The sequence below is a fragment of the Macaca mulatta genome, chromosome 12 (genome assembly GCF_049350105.2).
Source record: "Macaca mulatta isolate MMU2019108-1 chromosome 12, T2T-MMU8v2.0, whole genome shotgun sequence".
In the NCBI taxonomy this organism is placed as follows: domain Eukaryota; kingdom Metazoa; phylum Chordata; class Mammalia; order Primates; family Cercopithecidae; genus Macaca; species Macaca mulatta.
The window spans coordinates 140,024,742-140,046,832 of NC_133417.1; positions in this window are offsets into that span (position 1 = coordinate 140,024,742).

Below are 22,091 nucleotides of genomic sequence, written 5' to 3' on the forward strand. Positions count from 1 at the left end.
AATGACTTCGTCTTAACTTGATTATCTGCAAAGACTTTATTTTCAAATAAGGCCACATTCTTGGGCACTCAGGGCTAGACTTTGACACCTTTGAAGGCACCCAATTCAAACCATAACAATTCATTTGATTGAAAGATCTTTGTAATCTTTTTTTTTTTTTTTTTTTGAGATGGAGTCTTGCTCTGTCACCCAGGTTGGAGTCCAGTGGCACGATCTTAGCTCACTGCAACCTCCACTTCCCAGGTTCAAGGGATTCTCCTGCTTCAGCCTCCCGAGTAGCTGGGATTGCAGGCATGTGCCATCACACCCAGCTAATTTTTGTATTTTTAGTAGAGATGGGGTTTTACCATGTTGATCAGCTAGTCTCGAATTCCTGCCCTCAAGTGGTCCGCCCATCTCAGCCTCCCGAAGTGCTGGGATTACAGGCGTGAGCCACCGCACCCAGCCAGATCTTTGTAATCTTCAGAGTAAGTTACAATCTTTAGGAAATGTGGGCTAGAAACCATTTAAGGAGGTTTGGTTGAATTGAATGTATTTACAGGATTTGCATGATTGCATTACCCTGCTGTGGTTCCTGCTCAGAAGGTCTCCTGTTAACATGTTTATGATGATCCCCCTTGGTTTGCCAGGTGCTGAGTTTAGGAGTACCTTCTATGGAACAAGAAAATATTTTTCCCCCGACACAATATCTTGCAAACGCTCTAGGAAACATCAGTATTAAGAAAGCTAATTAACATCAGATATGTAAATAGGCATAAAGTCAACATTTGACAGGTGAATCCGGTAAACACCTTTGACACAGAGACAAATTCCCAATCTCCTGAGTGTCTATCGGATGAAATTCAGGGCCTGGGGCTTGGCTTCTGGTGGATGTGGCTTCAAGGAGCTGTTCCCAGCCCCTCCTCATGGGCCTCCCCATCCCCATCTGGGATCCCCAATTTCTCGGGGACCCCAACAGATTCCTACTGTCTCATGGGGGCCCTGGCTGTGGGCTGGCTTTTCCAGGGCATCCATAGTTGTGCCAGCCTTCCTGCCTTCCTCCTGGGAAGACTGAAGAGGACCTGAAGGGTATTCACAGCCCCCTGCCCAGGGCTGTGGGAGGAGTAGCGGTCAGGAGCAGCCCTGCCATTCCTAGCTTGAGAGCAGCTGCAGGAGGGCCCAGCAGGACCTCTTCTGAGATATTTCAAAGTGTGCAGGGATTTCAGAATGCATGGTCATCGACCGAACAAGGTTTATTTTACAGCTGAACTCACCTGCTTCCCACCCAGCCTCCTCCACCCGCTGCACTCCTTCCTGATTGAGTGAACAGTGCATGATTTGATGGCATCCCCCAGCTGGAAACAAGGGCGCTCTGCTGGCCTCCCTCCTCCCCTCATGCCCTACAGCCAGTTGGTCAGCTCATCTGATGTGCTGGCCCCTCTGACCATCCCCACCACTGACCTTGGCCCCTCCCACTGCCCTTATTCACCCTTTATTGACTTCCTGTGATGAATCGCGACAGTCTCCTACCTGCACACCCTCCCTGGATACACCTCCTTCCTTCTTCCAGCAGGATCCAGTCCTCAGATGGGATTGTAGGACCCAAGAGGAGGCTCCTGCACTTCCTAGCTCTCAGATCTTGGTAAGATATTCCAACCCTCTGTATCGCAGTGGCCTCCCCTGTGAAATGAAGAGGAGGATAACAATGCCTGCATCACTGGGCTATTGAGAAGATGAAATGAGATAATCTGTGTAAACCCCTTCACCTAATGAGTGCTCGCTCAGGTGAAGGTAGCTATGATTACATCCTTCCCAATGTGCTCCCAAAGTAACATCTCCACATGTGCATTGCAGTACTTACCATTCATAGAATAATTATTTTGTGTCTTTTCATCACTTAATAGAAGACAAGCCTTCTGAAGGGAGGGAATCTCTTATTCATGTCACATGCTGAGAAGTTAGGATAGTGCCTGGAATATACTAGGTCCTCAATAAATATTTGAAGGAGAGATGTGTGGAAGAATGGATTCACAGAAAGGTGGATGGCTGAATGGTGACTAAATCCAACACCATTCCAGTTACATTCCAACATGAAACATTAAGACTTTTTGTCATATTACTTTAGTGGTAAATGTTCAAATGTAGTTTTGTCCTAAAATTAACCACCTATAAATCTTAGAAAACTAAAGGAAAAAGTTTTGATTTATTAGTTTTTTTTTTTTCCTTTTCTTCTCAGTTCATGTTTCTGTTATAAAGGGGAAGTTTCTGAAAGTTAATAGTAGACATAATAGAAAATATTGACTCTGAGGAAATGTTTTCACTCTTAATTACAGAGGTTGCTATCTTTCTTTCTGCAATAATAGTGTTCTTAAGAAATAACTTTTAAAAATTATTTATATAAAGGAATATAACTTTTTTAAAAAAAACAGTATTTTGTATTGTACAAACTGCAATCTTTACATCTCAGCTCTGTCTTTTAATAATAAGGCTTAATGCATGTGTGCAAAGTACAGCAAACACAGTTTCACATGATGGCCAAAGCCATCGGAATTACCATCAGACTAATCCAGACAAGGCAAGGAAAGCACTATCTTTAAGACTTAAATGGTGTAGCAATGTTCCATTTTACGGAAATGGACTTCTAGTCTCTGCAATAGTGAATTGTATGTGATCTTATTGGTTCTGTTTCTCTGGAGAACTCTAATACAATATCTTTTGTAAAATTCAAAATGGGTTTTTTCCCAAATGTATAAATGATTAAACCTTAATTTGGGGGCTATTCCTATGCAATGAGTAACAATGGGGAAGATCCGCATCAGCATGGTGGGCCCTGACGCAGCTTGAGATCACCCCAGTCTTATCCAACCCGCTTCTGTTGACTGTCTACTCCCTGTAGACACAGTACTGGCTTCTAGGTTGCCTGTGAGGAAATCTCATCAAATTCATCTAAATGACCACCAGGCATGAACCAGGATCACATTTTTAAAGGACTGCTGAGGACTTCAGAGTACAGTACTGGGCCTCTAAACACCTCCATGCACTCCTGGGTGAGGGCAGGACCTTGGATCTATCAGCCACCACTTCCAGCTCTGCTCCTAGCAGGTGCCGTCCATTTGTCCCTCTGGGAAACTCCTTCCAATAACGTGGTTCTACTGGGAGCTGCCATCTTCCTCCAGAACCTGACTCCCTGGCCACACTGGTGGTCTAGGGGTGAAATGCCCATCTGGCTGATCACAGGGCTCCAATCTCTGGTCACAGGTGACTGATCCAAGTGTAAGAACCTACACACCATGATTCAAGCCATCTTTTCCCAGGATTTTCTACCAGGAATCAAGGGAAGCCAGTCAGTTCCTCTTGAGTGGCCGAGATGGGCTGATGTGAGCAGCCAGGTCTCCTGCCCTGTGGGGCTGGGAGGAGAGAGAACAGCCCACTCCGAGGGGCACTGACAAGGAAAAAGGACAGAGCCTGAGTTCCACCATCACCAAGACCAGCTGGACTTTCAAGCCACGCCCTGGAAAATCAGGGGAAAGGATGAGATTGGGGTCAAGGAAGTCCTCAGACAGGGCTCCCAGAAGAACCCCAGCAGCCACCACAGGAGGGTTACGCCTGCCTTTACCTCTGGGGCTCCCAGTGCAAGTCTGCCTGAGACAAGACAACACACTCAGATCTACAAAATCAGTGGCGTCCACTTGTTCCTCTTAGGTTTACTCAAAGCCAATTCAAAAGTCTGGCCAACTCGTTCCTCTCTGAATGAAGTGAGCTTTGGAACACGACCCATGAGTGTTAGTCAGAGGGGCGGTGGCTGCCAGACACAATTCTACCTCTCCCTTTTTTCCTAAAATAACCCCAACCCCTGTGGGTACAGCGGGGTACAGAGGGGGGCTGCGAGCCGGTCCCAGCCATCACAGCGGCAATCACAGGGTTCAGCCCGGGGCTGGCCATGACCCCCAAGCCATCACCTTTCCCAGGACCAATGTATGTGTGCTGGGAGCAACAGCTGCTGTCTCCTACAGTTCCAAGTTGGGAGGCTGTGACGCTGGGACTCAATTCACCCTCTTCCTCCCCTGAGAAGAAGGTTTGCCCTGGTGTCACTGAGGCCCTGGCCCCTGAGCCTGGTTCTGCAGCCCTGCTGGCTCTCCATAGCTCCCACAGAGCTCCGTTTCTACTCCTGAGGCCTTCAACCTATTTGTATCTTGGTTCTGATGCAACCTCCAGTGTCACTCCTTTTGAGACTTGCCCCTAGAGCTGGGCCTAGAAGTGGACACTGTCTGCCAAGGACAGTCCCCACTCCAGCCACTCCCACCTCCCTCCATCACCTGCCCCACAAATACTTTAGGTGTAATACATTTTAAACTAATTTAACATTAAATAAGTCTAGGCACTGTGCTCGCGCCTGTAATCCAGCACTTTTCGAGGCCAAGGCGGGAGGATCGCTTGAGCCCAGGAGTTTGAAACTAGCCTGTGAAACATAGTGAGACCTCATCTCTACCAAAAAGCAAAAAAAATTATCTGGGCATGGTGGTGCGTGCCTGTAGTACCAGCTACTCGAGAGGCTGAGGCTAGAGGATTGCTTGGGCCCAGGAGGTCGAGACTGCAGTGAGCTGAGATCACACCACTGCACTCCAGCCTGAGTGATAGTGTGAGATCCTGTCTCTAACAAACAAATTAACAATAATTTTGCGTATCTCCTTAGAATTCAGTTAGTTAATTGGGTAGGCTTTTTTTTTTTTTTTTTTTTTAAGTTAAGAGAAGTTCAAATGTGGCTGCTTCTGTTCTCCCACTTTGAAAGCCTCCCAGAACTCTTATTCCTATAGCTGTCCTCAAATCAGGGAGATATTTCCCATAGATCCTTTGCTGGATATAAATATTTTAGGCCTCACAGAGGACGCTCCGTGTAGCTGTTTGAAAGGCTCTTTCAAGAGGATCGGATGCTCTTTCTTATGTTTTAGCTTTTGCTCTCTTTTCCTCCCAGCAACCTCTGCCCCTCAGCTCATGCCAAGAAGAGCCTGGGAAGGAGAATGAAGTCACAAAAGGAAAATGTGCAGAAGTAGGAGGGAGGACCCGCGCCCCTTTGCAGGGGGTACTTAGTAGCTGGGGGAATTCAGCACTGATAAAAAGAGATCTGTGCTGGGAGGCTTCTTGCCCAGCTGCCGGCTGGGCTGCCTCTCTCTCCACCTTCCCACAGCCTCCCTGAGGCCCTGAGCAGCTGCAGATGCTCACAGCACAGTCAGGCTTTGTGGAACCAGAAAATTAGTGAGTCAAAGGACCAGAGAATTAGAGCAAGTATGTTAATTGGATAAGAGTATAGGTCTCAGTGGAGAGCTGCCAATTCCCCTTTCTCCCTGCATCCTCCATCCCATCCTTACCAGGAGCCTGGAGCTCCCTGCTGTGACTGCCACATTAGCCCAGCTCCTGCAGCGCGTGGTCCTGCACCGGGCCCTGTGTTTGCATCCACTGTCTCCTACTAACCCCACCTAGCAATCCCACCCATCTCCATTCTGAATAGAAGCTAAGTGGCTTGTCTACTTTACCCAGCTAGTGCGAGATGGAGCTGGGATCAAGATCAGGTCTGTCTGCCCCACAGCCTGCACTCTGCTTTCTCCTGGGACAGGCCACCAACTTCACTGCGTTACCTGCTGGTGGTCATCATCCTCTTAGCCTGGAGAGTTCCACTTGGAGATGGGTGTCATTGGAAGCCTCCAGAACTCTTGTTCTTACAGCTGTCCTGTAAGAGCTGTGGCTGGCCCTACAATGGAGATGACTGAGCGGTAGGGGACTGCGGGTGGATTTTGCCCCACAGGAGAAATTTGATAATACCTAGAGACAATCTGGGTTGTCCCAATCTGGGTGTGGGGGGTTGCTCCTAGAATCTAGTGGGTAAAGGTCAGGGCTGTTGGTAAAAAACCTACAATGCACAGGACACCCCTTATAATTATTCAGCTGCAATGTCCATCTTGGTGAGGTTGAGAAACCCTGCCCTACAAAATCCTGCCAGAACAAAGGGCTTCCCAGTATCCAAAATTAGCCAAAAACATGGCTAAAACAGAGCAGGGACAGTTCTATTTATTCATTCATTTGACCTGTATTTACAGAGTGCCAACTAGGAGCCAGGCATGCCTCTTACTGCTGGGGGTTCAATAATGAACCAGACAAGGCCATGTCCCCAACCCCCACCCCACTGGGGCTGAGGTTCTAAGAGGGGTTAGAGTGGAAGGCAGAAATAAAATGAATAAAAAGACACTGATAAGGGCCATTCAGAGCATTGCAATGGGGTGGTGTAAGGGGTGGGGATGAGATGTCTGATTTTGACCTGGTAGTCAAAGTGGCCCCCTGCAGAGGTGACATTTAAGCTGAGATCTGAACCATAGGAAGTAGCCAGTCACAGACCAAACACAAGACAGGGCTTCCTAGGAAGAAGAGGTTACTGCAAAAACTTTAAGATGGGGAGGAGCTTGCTGTGTCTAAGGAACAGACACAAGACCAAAGCAGGACAGGAGGAAGGTAGGGAGGTGGATGGGACAAGTAAGTGGGGCTCCTGTGCACCAGCCAGGGGTAAGGGGCTCAGAATTTCAACTCAGTGCAAGGGAATCGGCTAGAGGGTTTGGGACAGGAGAAGGATGGGCTCTGGTTTGCCTTTTCAAAGAATGCTTACTGCTGTAGAGAGAACGAATCATAGATGGCTTTAAGGGTTGAACTGTGTCTTCCCAAAAAAGATAGATTGAAGTTCTAGCCCCCACAGGACTTTAGAATGTGGCCTTGATTGGAAACAGAGTCTTTACAGAGATCATCAAGTTATAATGCAGTAATTCAGGTGAGCCCTTATCCAACACAACTGGCGTCCTTATGAAGAGAGGAAACTGGGACAGAGACAGACACGCATAGAGGGGAAATGTTGTGAAGATAATGGCAGAAGCCAGGGTGATGCTCCTCTAAGCCAAAACACTCCAAAGATTGCCAGCAAACCTCCGAGGCCAGGAGAAGGTCCTGAACAGATTCTCCCTCACAGCCTCAGCCCTGCGGATGCCCTGACCTCAAACTTCCAGCCTCCAGCACTGAGACAGTCAATGCCTGTTGTTTACTCCACCCCGTTGGTGGTACTTCGTTACCGCAGCCCTGACAAACTAACACAGGGAGCCAGAACCGGAGCAGCCACATCTGTGTAGGTGGTTACCAGGGTAATCCAGGTGGGAAGGGATGGTGGCTTGGACAATATGGCACAGTGGGGGACAGAGACGAGCAGAGCTGTGACGTGTTTCAGAAACAGGACTCGCTTAGAGAAGGGTGAGGGCAGGACAGACAGAAGTCCTGTATTTGGCTTCAGCAAAGGAGAACTGGAAGAGAAACAAGTCCAGGTGGGGGATAAGGGAAGCCTTGGAAATGAAGCAGTGCGTTGGGGCCAATTCCATTTCAGTGCACTCTTGACCTCTCTCCGCTCCCGCCCCCCACACAGCTGTCAGCAGGCAGCTGGCTTTAGTCGATGAACTGGAGAGCCACGGATAGGGCTGGAGAGATGGACTGAGGAGTTCCTAATGATTTATTCTAATGGATCCTCCCTCCCATTTGGATGTTTTCACCACTAACCGGGCCACTGGCGGGGTGAAGGGTGAAATTGCTGCTACGAAGCAGGCCAGGTCAACCCGAAGATGGGCACGCACACCACTGAGCTCTTCCTGAAAGCAGCAGGCGACTTCTTTTCCTTCTCTCCTCTTGTATATGAGCACACTGTTCTCTAGAACCAGGGTCCCCAACCTCTGAGCCACAGACCAGTATTGGACCACGGCCTGTTAGGAACCAGCCGCACGGCAGGAGGAGAGCAGCAGGCTAGAGAGCATTCCCGCCTGAGCTCCGCCTCCTGTCAGATCAGCAGCATTCGATTCTCATAGGAGCTTCAATCCTATTGTGAACTGCACCTAGGAGGGATCTAGGCTGCATGTTCCTTAAGAGAATCTAACGCCCACAGCCCCACTCAACACCCCCCCACCACCCGCCACCTCCCCCAGCCAACATGGAAACATGGAAAAATTGTCTTCCACAGTCCCGTGCCAAAAAGACGCTGCTCTAGAAAAGCCCAGTGCTGGGCTCTGGTGTCCAGTAATGAACTGGAGAGCAGGAATATTGAGAAGAGGCTAGAGGGGGGCAGAGTAATGGGAAGGACAGGGACAATGTCCATGCTGAGACTGCGTCACGCCCACTCTGAAGTTTCAGTGGACTTCTCCCCAGAGGAGAACAGACCGCCCTCCAGGGCCTTGGGAGATAAGGGAGCACGGTGACTTGCAGTTCCTGGAAATCTGCAAATGTGCCTGGAATTATGGAAATGCACCTGGCCTGTCTTGAAGAAGCACCTCCCCTGAACTTTCAGTCACATCTGTCGATGACAGTGGCCAGGTCCCTGCGATACCACCATTGCTTCCACTGCATTGAAGTCCCCACGATCCGCCAGATTGCCTGCCCCTTCATGTGACTTTCTGGACTCGAGAGGCAGGTTCCCTCATCACGGTGGCTAATTTCGTATAGCGACCTTTTAAAAAGAAATGGCTCAGCCTTGCCTCTGTAATACAACACTTCTTCAACTCTTCAGGGAAATAGCTAGGTTTTATTCCTGCTTCAAATGCAAGCAGCCAAGGAGCAGAAATGCAAGCAGGAGAGAAAATGAACATTTTCTGACCATCCACTATACACAAAGCACTGTGCTCAGCGAAACTATGTGTATTCCTCCATCGAAGCTTCACAGTAATCCTTCCATAGGGGCATCAACTGAGCTATTGAGAACTGAAATTCAGAAAGGCTGAATAACTTGCTCAAGTAACCTAAAGATAAGTGGTGGGGAGGGGGACCCAACTCTGAGGTCATCTTAAAGGCCTAGGGCCATGCGACTACTGCCTGGATGGTTCTAAAGACGTGTGACATTGGCCTCACCTGCCAGCAAAGCCCTGTTTTGAAAGCTGTGGCTAGTGAACAACTGTGGTCTCTTTTTTGTCACACAATTTAATAGCCACACGATAGTCATGGATGTACCACTACATGGCTGCCCTGTCTCTGCCAGGGTGATCGTAGTGCTAGGATTTGTGTTGGAGCTGCCATGTCCTTGTGACATCATGGCCACCTGCTGCTCTGCTGGGACCAGGCTGCTATGCCCCTCATCCTGCTTTGGCAATATCTAGATTGCAGGCCGTACAGAGACTTACATAACCTAACTACCCTTGCTGTTTGCCTTAGGTTGGTGAGTTTCCCTTTTCAGCAGAGTAGAGGATGGTCAACACCACAGATTGTTGTTTAAACCAGCCAACTTTGTAATGTAATCTGAAGGCAAATAGAGGAGAAATAAGTGTACTATCATAGACAAGGTAGAGAAAAGTGTCTAGCATATGTGACCCAAATGTAGGCCACTGATCAATGTCTTCCAGGTACAGCTTAGAAGTGTTTGTAAGTCACTCTTGTTCTGAGTCAATGCAAAATTTTCTCTGACATGCTTGCAGTTTTCTCAGTGAATCTCATTGTGAGCTAAGCCTTTCTTTTATGTAACAAACACATATTCCTAGATACTGTTCTAAGTGATTTACAATTATTAACTCAGTAGGCCTCATAATAAAGCTAAAAGGTAGGTACTGTAATGCATAATAAAGAAACAGGGACAGAAAATCACCCAAGTTCATCAGGGCCCAAAACAGGCTCCACTCTGCTGCCTCTAAAATGAAAGAAGGCCGGGCGCAGTGGCTCACGCCTGTAATCTCAACACTTTGGGAGGCCTAAGTGGGTGGATCACTTGAGGTCAGGAGTTCGAAACCAGCCTGGCCAACATGGTGAAACCCTGTCTTTACCAAAAATATAAAAAATTAGCCCGGCATGGTGGCGCATGCCTGTAGTCCCAGCTACTTGGGAGGCTGAGGCAGGCGAATTGCTTGAACCTGGGAAGTAGATACTACTGGCTTAGAAGATGAAGGTTGGGGCCATGAGCTAAGGAATGTGAGTGGCCTCTGGAAGCCGGAAAAAGCTAGAAAACAGATTCTGCCCCAGAGCTTCCAGAAGGAACACAGCCCCGCCGACACCTTGATTTTAGCCAAGTAAGACCCATTTTGGACTTCTCATCTCTGGAATAAATTTGTGTTAAGTAAGCTGCTAAATGTCTTGTAATTTGTCATAGTAGCAGTCAAAATCAATACAGTTACTTGTCCCATTTCCCCAGGAGACACACTAACATATTGCTTCTCTCCTCACCACTTCCAGTGCCTCATGCACTTCTTAGTGAATTATCTCACCTAGTATTTCACACAAACACACACACACACACACAAACCAGATATCCCTTCATCAGTTTGTCACAGATCCAGCCCCTACCTTTGCCACTTTTGCACACAAACGCATCTGTTCCTTATCCTGACTTTCATAAAGAACCACCATTTGGTTTTATTGATTTTTCTCCATAGTTTATCTGTTTTTGATTTTATTGATTCTGCTCTTTACCAACTCTTTTCATCTTTTTGCTTTAGAATTAATTTCCTTTTTTTAATTTCTGAAATTTCTTAGAGTGGAAACATAGATGATTGGTTTGAGACCGTTCTTCTTTTCTAATAAAAGCACTTTAGTGCTATTAATTTTCCTCTAAACACTGCTTTAGCTGTATCCCACAAAATGTGATATGTTGTGTTTTCATTTAACTCAAAATATTTTCTAAGACTCCCCGTGATTTCCTTTTTGACCATGGTTATTTAAATGCTTCTTGTTTAATATCAAATATTTCAGGTTTTTCCAGGTATTTTCTGTTATTAATTTCTGTTTAATTCCATTGTGATAAGAGAAACTCTTCCTTTCCACACTGTTTTTTTGTCTCTCTGCCAATAAGTGTGCTCATGCTTCACCCATTCTTAGAAGGACACCCATTCTTTGATCCTATTTTACCATACCTACCATTCTCTAACTTCCCCCTTTTCTTCTTCTTTTGTCTTCAAGAGTCTCATTCTGTCACCCAGGCTGGAGTGCAGTGGCACGATCATAGCTCCCTGAGGCCTTGAACTCTTGTGTTCAAGGGATCCTTTCACCCCACCTTCCCAAGTAGCTGGAATTACAGCCACCAGCTACCAGCCACCATGCCTAGCTCCTGCTTCTTAAGCTTCTCAGAGGAATAGTTTACACTTGCTGCCTCCCCTTTCTTCCTTCCCACTTATTTCTAAACCACACAGTGTTGCTTTGGTTTCTTTCTACTTTCTCAAGCCAGGACCTCTGGACTTTGTTGGCTTCCATAAATACCTATAGCCTCCTAAGAACTGTTATTTTTGTTTAAAAATAGCCAAAGTCCATTTATTTGCTTCTAACCAAGAATTCTGACTGAGGTAGATTACGAACACCACAATCCTCTCCCAATTTCACCATCTCATCACCATAGCAACCACATCCTTTGATACATAGCAGCAGATGCAGAGACATGGTGTTAAACAGGCAAGTGAGAAGAATATTTCAAGGACGGGGAGGAAGTAATGAGTCGGGTCACATTCTGGTGAGAGGTAGAGTAAGATGAGAGCTAAAAATGGCCGTTTTAGTTGGCAATGTGGGAGTCAACAGTGGGGTAGCTATAAAAGTCATCATACAAACTGGGATCATTTTGAGAGAGAAAGGAATCACAATTAATTAAACCAGAGCCACAGACCATAAGCCAAAATTGTGACAGGCAAGCTGAGACATGTAGTCTTCTGTTTTCTATGAAACACTTACACCTTTCCAAGATGGTTTCAGTGAAGTGGAGAGCTTGTGTGGATCAAGGGGAGAATGCAAAGCAAGAAAAGAGACAACACTTTTGAGGAGTTAGAGAACAAAAAAGAGCAGAGAACTGGGGCAGAACCTGAGGGAGGGATGTAAGATTTAAAAGTTTTATATCTTCTGGCCGGGCATGGTGGCTCATGCCTGTAATCCCAGCACTTTGGGAGGCCGAGGCGGGCGGATCACCTGAGGTCAGCAGTTTGAGACCAGCCTGGCCAACGTGGTGAAACCTGTCTCTACTAAAAATACAAAAATTAGCTGGATGTGATGGCGCGCACGTGTAATTCCAGCTACGCAGGAGGCTGAGGCAGGAGAATCGCTTTAACCAGGAGGCGGAAGTTGCAGTGAGCCGAGATGCACCACTGCACTCCAGCCTGGGCAACAGAGCAAGACCCTGTCTCCATAAAAATCAAATAAAATAAATAAAAATAAAGTTTTATATCTTCTTTTTAAGATAGGTGATACAGCATGTTTTCATTTTGGTGAGAATAATCCAGCAGACAGGGATAATGGCAGGAAGGGATTTCCTGAGAAGTGAAGACGGAGGGACACAGTGGAGTGAGGGGTTGCTGCAGGCAGAAGCGGGGACACCTCATGCACTGGCACAAGAGAGGTGGCTGTGGGGGTCAAATGCTGTCTCCTATACAGACGTATTGAAGTCTCAAACCCCAGTACCTGTGAACATGACCTTATTTGGAAACAGGGCCTTTGCAGATATACTAAGATGAGATCATACTCAATTAGGGTGGGCCTTAATCCAAGATGACAGGTGTTTCTATAAGGCCCTGTGAAGACACAGACACCCAAGGAGGAGAAGGCCTCGTGATGGCAGAGGGAGAGGCCGGGTTACTGCATACAAACCAAGGGTGTTGGGGATGCTGGCAACAGCAGAAGCACAGAGCAGAGCCTCTCCCAGGGCCCTCGGAGAAAACACAGCCCTGCCTACGGGATGATTTTGGGCTTCCGGCCTCCGGAACCATGAGAAGATACATTTCTGTCATTAAAAGTTACCCAATTTGTGGTAGTTTATTATGGCAGCCCTGGGCAACTCAGACAGCATTAAGAGCAGGGCTGGGACAGATGCTGGGAGACCTAGGGATGAGAAGAGGAGGCTGCTTCCCCGTGATAAAACAAGACCAAATGTTTGTACCTCCTACCTGTCAGCCAGGGGAACTGAAGCCAAAGTATTCCTGGATGGAGACGACCGGCACCCTGTTTAATACATCAACAAAGAGAAAGTGACAAAGGATAGCAAGAGCATCTCATGCTTGCAAAAGACATCACAGACTAACTAGGTTGGACCAACACTCACCTCCCCTCCAAGAGAAGCAAGCAGCCCAGGAAAGCATGGCAATGATGCCGACAATCATCCTCAATACTGACCACCTGTTTCCTCAGGAAATTCCCCTTTTCTTGATCCTTACAGTCACTCTCTCCACGTGCTCTTCTCCCTCTGCCCCCGCGCCCAGCACCGCATTTCCCCTACACTCTGCTCTTGGCCCACGTGGCACCCACTGCCCCTGAGGCCCCCGAGCCATCTCACAGCTGTCATGGTTTTAATCCTTACAATGTTGGCCTCTGATAAGAGCTTATTGACGACAGGAGGGAGGCTCAGAATGGCCTGCCTTCTACTTTTCCCCCAGTAAGAAGTGTTTCTTTGCATCGGTTGTACTCCAACTTTCTGCTTCTGCAAGGCTGAGCCAAAGAAAGACACTTCCTCCGGCGTACCTTTTCGGAGTAAATTTCTTGAGGATGTTCTGCAGCAGACACAAGTGAGTAAACTGAGGAAGCGAAGACATATGTTACCCACCAGGTAGTGAAAGGATGTCCAGGGTGACAAAGAGAAAAGGTCCAGCTTGGAGTCAAAGGATTGCAAGAAGCCTTGGCTTGGGCTGGAAGCAGAGGTGTCTTCATAGAGCAACTGGTGGGGCCATGTCCAAGCAATGAGACCAAAGGGGAGCTGGAGATGCCCGTCCTAAGGCGTTGTGCAGGAAAGGGACACGGAGGGAGGAGGAGGAGCTGAAGCAGGAAGCTCAACGAGGAGAACCAAGGAAGAGAATTGTGAGCAGCGGAGCATTAGGGTGGTGTCTTAGTCAGTTCGGGCTGCTATAACTAAATACCATAGACTGGGCAGCTTACAAACAACAGAAATGTATTTCTCACAGCTCTGGAGGCTAGGATTCCAAGATCAAGGTGCTGGCAGATTCGATGTCTGCTGAGGGGCCATTCCTGCTCATGGATGGCAACTTCTCACTGTGTCCTCACGGGTGGAAGGGGTAAGGGGTCTCCATTGGGCCTCTTTTATTTTTTATTTATTTTATCTATTTTTTTGAGATGGAGTCTCGCTCTGTCACCCAGGCTGGAGTGCAGTGACTTGATCTCTGCTCACTGCAATCTCTGTCTCCCAGGTTCAAGCAATTCTGCCTCAGCCTCCCGAGTAGCTGGGACTACAGGTGCATGCTGCCACGCCCGGCTAATTTTTTGTATTTTAGTAGAGGTGGAGTTTCACCATGTTGCCCAGGCTGGTCTCCAACTCCTAAGCTCAGGCAATCTGCCCGCCCCAGCCTCCCAACGTGCTGGGATTACAGGCATGAGCCACTGTACCTGGCCTGGGGCTCTTTTACGAGGGCACTAATCCCATTCACAAGGCCTCCACCCTTATGACCTAATCACCTCCCAAAAGCCCCACCTGCCAATATCCACACACTGTGGTTAGGTTTCTACATATCCATGCAGGAGCGGGAAGTGGGACACACACATTCAGTCCACAGCAAGTAGGCAGATGAAGATGTCTGGAGAGATTTTGGACCATAAGGCCACAGCCCGTGGCTGGGGTTTGTAAACCCCCAAGCGCTTGTTTTCTGGGATGGATGAAGCCCATTCAAAGACGAAGCCTACCTTGCAATGCCCCTCAACAGGGCAGGCTCTGGATTGACCATCACATGGCACACTGTGGCTTCTGCCTCTGAGCCCCTACAACCCTCTGTAAGCTCTGTGCACAAAGCCAGGGATCCTTTACCAAAGCAGGGACCACCAGCCAGTGAGGTGTCACCCATGCAGGTGTTGGGCTTTTCAATAAGATCATCAGCACGCTCTCCACTGCACACCCAAAGAACACATTTTCCTAGGTCTTACTGAATTTCTCTGATAATCCAACGAAGCTTCAATCCACAAGAAATGGAGCTGGGCTCCCAGGAGGCTCACCTTCTCCTGCTGGCCCAGCCTGAAGAGCAGGTCTGTACATGGATTCACTGCATTCATTGCAAACTGGTTCAGAGCTCAAAACTGTATAGGTCTGCATTTTACTAGCTCTGTAACCTTTGGCAAGTTACTTAAGATAGAGTTACTTAAGCCCTTTGTACCTTAGTTTCCTCATTTGTAAAACGGGGTTACTGATACAGTTATGAGAATTAAATAAGTTAATATATGTAAAACGTGGCAGGACCTGTTGTAGTAAGTACCATACAACAGTTAGCTATTAATATGACTACTACTATTATTGTTATTGCTGCCTTATATGGCAAAAGACTCATCACACCTCTTGTCTGATTTGCAGCAGTTACAACACAGGGCCCCTGGCTGCTTTGTCCTCAATAATGTCAACCTCAAGTTTTGGGAAAGCATCACAGGCACTGAGACTCTGACATTCCTGAGTCTCTACGGGGGCCAAATGCTCTTTTCACCGTTCTGTGATGTCTGAACGTTCCTGTTTGCACACTGCAGGAAGCCCTTTTTATCCCTCTCCTCACCCTGTCTCGACTCCTGTACAATTATTTTTAAAATTTGAACACAAAACTACATGCAGCAATATGGATGAATTTCTCAAACATGATAAACGAGAGGAGACAGATGACTGCAAACATTGTGATTCCATTTATAGAAAGCTCAAAAACAGGCAAAACTGATTTGTGCTGTTAGTAGCTAGGATGGTGATTATACTTGGCAGGCATATGGGAGTGACTAGATTCGATCCTGAGGAAGGCTTTCCGGTGGCTGGAAATGTTTAATTTCTTGATCTCAGTCTTGACAGCATGAAATTATTCAACTGGTAAAAATTCATTGAGCAGTACCATCATCATAGGAGTACTCTTCCGCAGGTACACTATATTGCAACAATTTTTTAAAATGAAAATGACATTTGCCTTCGTTTTCAACATTTAAACATTATTCTGCTTAACTTAGAAATCTGGGTTGGAAGATCTGGCAATATCGAACCCACAACCCCACCAGGCAACAATGGGCGAGAGCTGAGTAGCCTGGATGCCCACCCCCACCCTACCCCCACCATTCATTACACCCACTGCCCGTCCCTACTGCCTCCCTGATGCTGAGGCTGGGGCCGGTGCCTGCCATCTGTCCTCACACGCACCTGTTGGTGCTCTTAGCTCCCCACCACTTCCCTGCAGGGATTTAAGTTTCCAATCCCATTAAAGCTCCATTCCAGTGAATTCTGACCAGCCAACCAGTCCTGGGACTTTTCCAGCACTTTGTAAGAGAAGTTCCAGAATGCTTGCTTTGCTCACAGCAGACTCTCTGGACCCTTTTTCGCCTTAGTTAACTCTCTACACCCCTCCCCAGCCTGCCCTGGTCCCCACTCCCCCAGGCTCCTCTCCTTTTGCGCCATCTGAACCCCATGTTTGATGTCACACCCAGGGTCTGAAGGGGCTCCCCCTTCGGACTACAAAGACAGTCACCCCGTGGATGCCATCTGCCCCCAGCTGCTCTGTGCAGGACCCCAACAATCTACTCTGATACCCCAGACCCCTTCCCCAGCATGAGTCATGGGCCAACAATCAGGCCATGCTCAGGACTCCTGCAGCAAACATAACCTAGCTCCGTGTGTTACTCCTCAGGCTCACGTCACACAGACTTTTAAAAATCTCAGTATGTTTGTCCTGCTCCCGACATGGTCTCAGGGCCAGCTGGAGTCAGATGGGAGGGGGGTTCCATGACTCCTAAGCCCCCAGCTTTCGTCTTTTTAAGTGACCTGATTCAAGCTGTCAGCCCTGTCACATTCTCTCCTGCCCATAGACATTTTTGTGTAAACTAATTATTTCATGATATCCCTCTTCTATGGGCAAGTCAGCTTTCCAATTGATCCTTGTTGCTTATAAAGTGCCTCATTAGCTATCACCAAAGCTCAGTTATCCATTCTGACAGCCATGGAAGCAGCCATTCTGTGTATGAGTGACGCAGGATTGTGCAGGGCTCTGCTGGGATCGCCCCCATCAGGGATGCTCAGAAAGGCAGGTGCAGCATGAAGGCAGGTGAACAATGCAGACACCTGTGCTTTGCAGTTCACCCAGCCTGTTGTCATTTCAGCGTCTTAAGTGGACCTCTGGCAGTGACCAGATTACTGGATTCTGTGGGTGACATGCTCCAAAGCACAGTGTCCTCGCTCAAAGCTCATGAGAGTGAACCGGCAATGCTCAGGTGCCCAGGCTTGAAGAGTGTCCAACACACAGCCAACACTCTATGTTCTCCAGAGTGCAGGGCACTGAGGGTGATGTGAGAGGTCCTGGGGAAGCCCTTGTCCTCCCTCTCATCTTCCCCCAGCACAGAATGTCAGAGCCAGTCATGAAAGGGTGTGGGTGCCATTGCCACCAGGCCAAGGAGAAAGAAATGAGAGGAGGGGGCTGGAAGGTGAGGAGAGAGAGGAAAGAGGAAAGGGAAGAAAAGACGATGGAAAAAAGGAAATCCAGCACGTCCTTTTGCATATTTGTAAAATAATACATCCTTTGAGTAGCTCATCTGCGTGTTGATTCGCTTTTTTATTGTCCTGTGGGTTCCCCAACCCACTGCAGCCATTCCCTAATCCAGCCAGTGTCTGCGTTTCAATTAACTCAAGGCACGGCTTCATATTGTATTCCGCTCTGGCCTTAATGTGACTGAGAATAGGCCTACTGAGGTGTGAAGAAGATTAAATGAAGAAACGGGACATAAAGTTGGACTGTAATAAGAAGGAAAATCCACTAGAGACTCAAAATGCTAATTACTCATCCGATGGGTCTGCAGAGGGAGGCACGTGGCCTGCCTGCTTCCTTTGAAGATCGTCTCCCTTCCGATCCTTCTGTTTATTCAGCTAATATCCCATAACAACAAAGAGAGTATAGAATACTAAGAACGTAATCCTAGGGTGGGGTAGTCCTATAGGAGCTGGGCTAGAGAGGAGTCCAAGTTTCCAACAAGGTCAGACACTGCATGAGAGGCACCCCGTCTCTCTCCCCATCTGGCCTGACCCCACGTCGGGGGATGTGATTCCGAGAAGCCGAACTCCAACCTTGCAGAATCTCTTTCTTCATGCCAATGGCTGGCCTTTTTTTTCCATGATTGTCCCGACAAGGGAGTTTGTGTATGATTTTCAGACGTCTGCTCTCAGCTGATAAGAAGTAGCCTTATTCTGATTGTTCATCTTACTGTCATAGAGCATAGAGGGTCTGGTTGACGCCATAACCCGAATCCCCAAGACCTCGCCAGCCTGGTGGCAGAAATTCTAACAAGTCAACCGATGGTGCCATGGTGACAAGGGCCTCCCCTCTTATGGCAGCCCTCTGGCCCAGGATCTGAAACCCTCCTCCAAACTTCCTCCACTCATTTCTGGAGCCCCCGGGAGGTTTCGTGTGTGCCCAGGATGACGCTCCATTCTAGGGGTCCTCCTGCAGGCATCTGGCCCCTCTCTCTGTCCTTGCTGCTGGTCTCCTGTGTAAGAATGCTGACCCCTGGCCAGCGTCCGGCCTCCCGGGCACCCAGTGCGCTCAAGATTCCCGCACGATGCGTTCCCTTCGGGGTCACACTGCCAGGACTCGCAGGTTCCTCAAAGGAGTGAGGAGATGTCAGGGTCCTGGTGGCCTCAAGCACACTCCACCACTCCTCTCCTGCCACCACGACCTGAGGCTTCGGGAAACAACCCCTGCAGCGTAAGACCCCTTGGCCACACTGGAAACTGGTTAAAGCTGGTATCTGTATTTACTTTGTGCATGCATACACTTTCTCTGGAGGGATGCATTGGAAAAGAGCCACAGTGATTGTTGGGGGAGAAACTAGGAAACAGAGGGCAAGTGGGAGGGTCCTCTGTTTCCCAGGGGTGGATTTCCTGTGAGGGCTTAAGCTTAGGGGCGCCTCACAGCACATTTGAGGCCCTGGGTTGGGGAATTGGTATTCAGGCCATGTGCTCATACAAACATCTGCTTTTGTCAGATTTGCCAAAGACATTTGTTGTGTTCTTTTTCTTAAAGAGGATGCCTTGCATGGTATAAACTTCTGGACCTGTACAACTTAGAACCACCCTGCTTTTCACAAATACCCTCCCTGGACATCTTAGTATTTTACCACATGCACATATTACAGTTTTACTTTGTTTTAATTGCTCTGTTACAACCTGGAATGAGCAGGAAAGGATGGAAGAAAGAGAAGAAAATTCACACGTGGTTCAGCTGCTAGATTATGAAGAAGAAATACCAGAGATCAGCGGGCACAGTGGCTCACGCCTGTAATCCCAGCACTCTGGGAGGCCAAGGCGGGCAGATCACCTGAGGCCAGGAGTTCGAGACCAACCTGGTCAACACGGTGAAACCCTGTCTCTAACAAAATACAAAAATTACCCGAGCGTGGTGGCGGGCGCCTGTAATCCCAGCTACTCAGGAGGCTGAGGCAGGAGAATCACTTGAACCCAGTAGGTGGAGGCTGCAGTGAGCTGAGATCATGCTATTGTACTCCAGTCTAGGCCATAGAGCAAGACTCAGGCTAAAATAAAAAAAAAAACGAAAAGAAAAGAAAGACTAGAGATTAAAAAGAGGGGAGCGTTCATTTAAAACATCAGGAACTCAAATGAGATGGCCTACCAAAATCTCTTTTTAGTAGCGTCTGGTATAGAAAGAAAACGGGTTGCTTTTCCGGGCGACACTACATCAACTTGCACAAGAAAACGGAAATTGAAAACTGACAGTCCAAGGCATCTTTCCTGACCTCCTTTAGTGCGTGTTCCATGTCTCGCGGGGAAACTGTGGCCCACAAATATGGAACCACAGGATGCTGACACGCAAAGCAAGCCGCCTGGAAAATGACTGAGACGCCCCCACCGGCTGAGCACAGCCCGCAGACACCACAGTGCAGGCCCCGGGGTGCGGGACAATCGCAAGCCCAGCAGATGTCTGGGGGCATTGAAAGGAGCATAATTACCCCCATCAATTTTCCTTTTACCAAGCCCTTCAAAAGCGGTTTTCCCAAAAAGAGCAGTAGAGCTTTTCAATAAAAATGCTTCTTTGCAATTTTCATGCAAGTCAGGGTAGGCAGGCCGGGCCTTAGGGATGTCCAATTTTCTCAAGCAGCGAAAACAATATTAGACTTGTGTGTTCTAGTCCCAGCTGCGCCCCTGATCCACTAAATGAGTGGCTTTGGGTTTCCCACTTAACCCCTTAGTCTTAGTTTCCTCCTCACCAAAAGGAAAGAAAACCATTTCTTTGTTTTTTTTTTTTTTTTTTTGAGAAGCTCAAATGAAATAATGTCACTGAGAAAGCTGCTAAAAGCAGAGTGCTATAAAAACACATAGTTCTTTATTATTAATGTCTTTTTGTTTTGATGAGTGAATGGTGGTTGTAATTTAACCCAGAATTACCCGGGAGCTGAGAGTAAAGTTTTCTAGATAGATTGTCTCTCTCTGGGGAGACCATAATTCTCTTGTAAAGTCAGCACCTCTTGTGATACTGCCTCACTTCTATGCATGCATCCACTTATCTTCTTTGTGTTCCCAACCCTTTGATTTGATTCAGGTGAGCCTTACGCGGCCCGCGTTTCACCTCTTTCTTTCTTCGTACTTCAGTCTTACTTGTTGGATCCATTGATTCGCTCAGCAAAGACTGATTGACTGAGCCTCCACCATCTGGTAGGCCCCAAGTCAGACGCAGCTCTCAGCTGGAGTGGGGGCTCAGCCTTGGAGAAAACAGCCACATAAACGTGGGTAACAACACAGTGAAATTGTGCCAACATGGGGCCGGGCACTGCAGGCTCTGGGAACTTAAAAGAGGGTGAGATTGATGACACAGCTCGGTTTCATTAGTATCTTTTTATTTCTCTTCTCTGAATTCTTCAAATATGCATGTATCTTTGAGTTGACCGAAGATCTGAAAAACAGAATTATAATTTAAAATAACTGGATGAGTGATAAGGAAAAACATATTCCAAGCATAATGTGGTCATTACCAATTTAAATAGTTGGTCACCCAAGGACACAATTTATCCTGGAGTATCACGGGCAATATAACGGATCATGACTCAAACAGGCAGAAATTCCTATTAAACTAGTCTTAAAAAACTGGTCGGCAAATGGTGATCTTTAAACAGTTGACACCAGGGTCCTATGTTTTAGAATTTATGCACTGAAATTTTCATTTTGTAAGATTAAGAGAGTCATATAAATTGGTTGTGGGTTAATTCACCTCCAATAGCTTTTAAAAGTCAGGCATTGTGTTTGATACACAATTATTTTACTAAGAATGCATCATTGCAGAATGATAGTTCTCATCTGACTGAAACCAGTAGACTGCACCATCCCTGTTGACTTAACTGCTTGATGTTTTTGGAAGCAACACAATTGTAAAAGCAAAACCACCAACCGTTATGAAAAATTACATGAGCTCCTATACTTTGTGTAACAGGTGAAAACCCCAAACAGGGAAAGGAAGACTCATTTACGCTTCACTCTGGAAGGACATTTCCCTCCTAGTCTGCCCTCTTGGGGAACTTGAATCATGATGCTTCCTGCCATTAGGGCCACCTGGTGTGAACCCTTCACCATTCTCTGAAGACCTGGGTTCAAATCCCAGCTTAGCCCCTACCCTAGACCTGTGGGTCAATTAATTTTCCTAAGTGTTCATTTTCTCAACTAAACTAGAGATAATGGAGCCTACTTTCAAGGTTGCTAAGGGAATTCATTGTGACACAGTGTGCCTAGCCCAACGGCGCTTGGTAAATGCTCAATAAAAGATAGATATCCTCATTGATTAATGCTACCCAAAGGAGTCCTTTTAACACAAAATTTTGCCAAGATAGCAGAAAGGATTGGTATGGCATGAAGGGTATACATTAAACATTTCCCTTAATTATGACAATATCCATGACAAATAATCCTTTTTTTTTTTTTTTTTTTTTTTTGAGACAGGGTCTGCCTCTCTCGCTCAGACTAGAGTGCAGTGTTGCCATCTCGGCTCACTGCAACCTCTACCTCCTGGAATCAAGCAATCCTACCACCTCAGCTTCCCGAGTAGCTAAGACTACAGGTGCACTACCATGCCTGGCTAATTTTTGTATCTTTCGTAGAGACAGGGTCTCACTATGGTGCCCAGGCTGGTCTCAAACATCTGAGG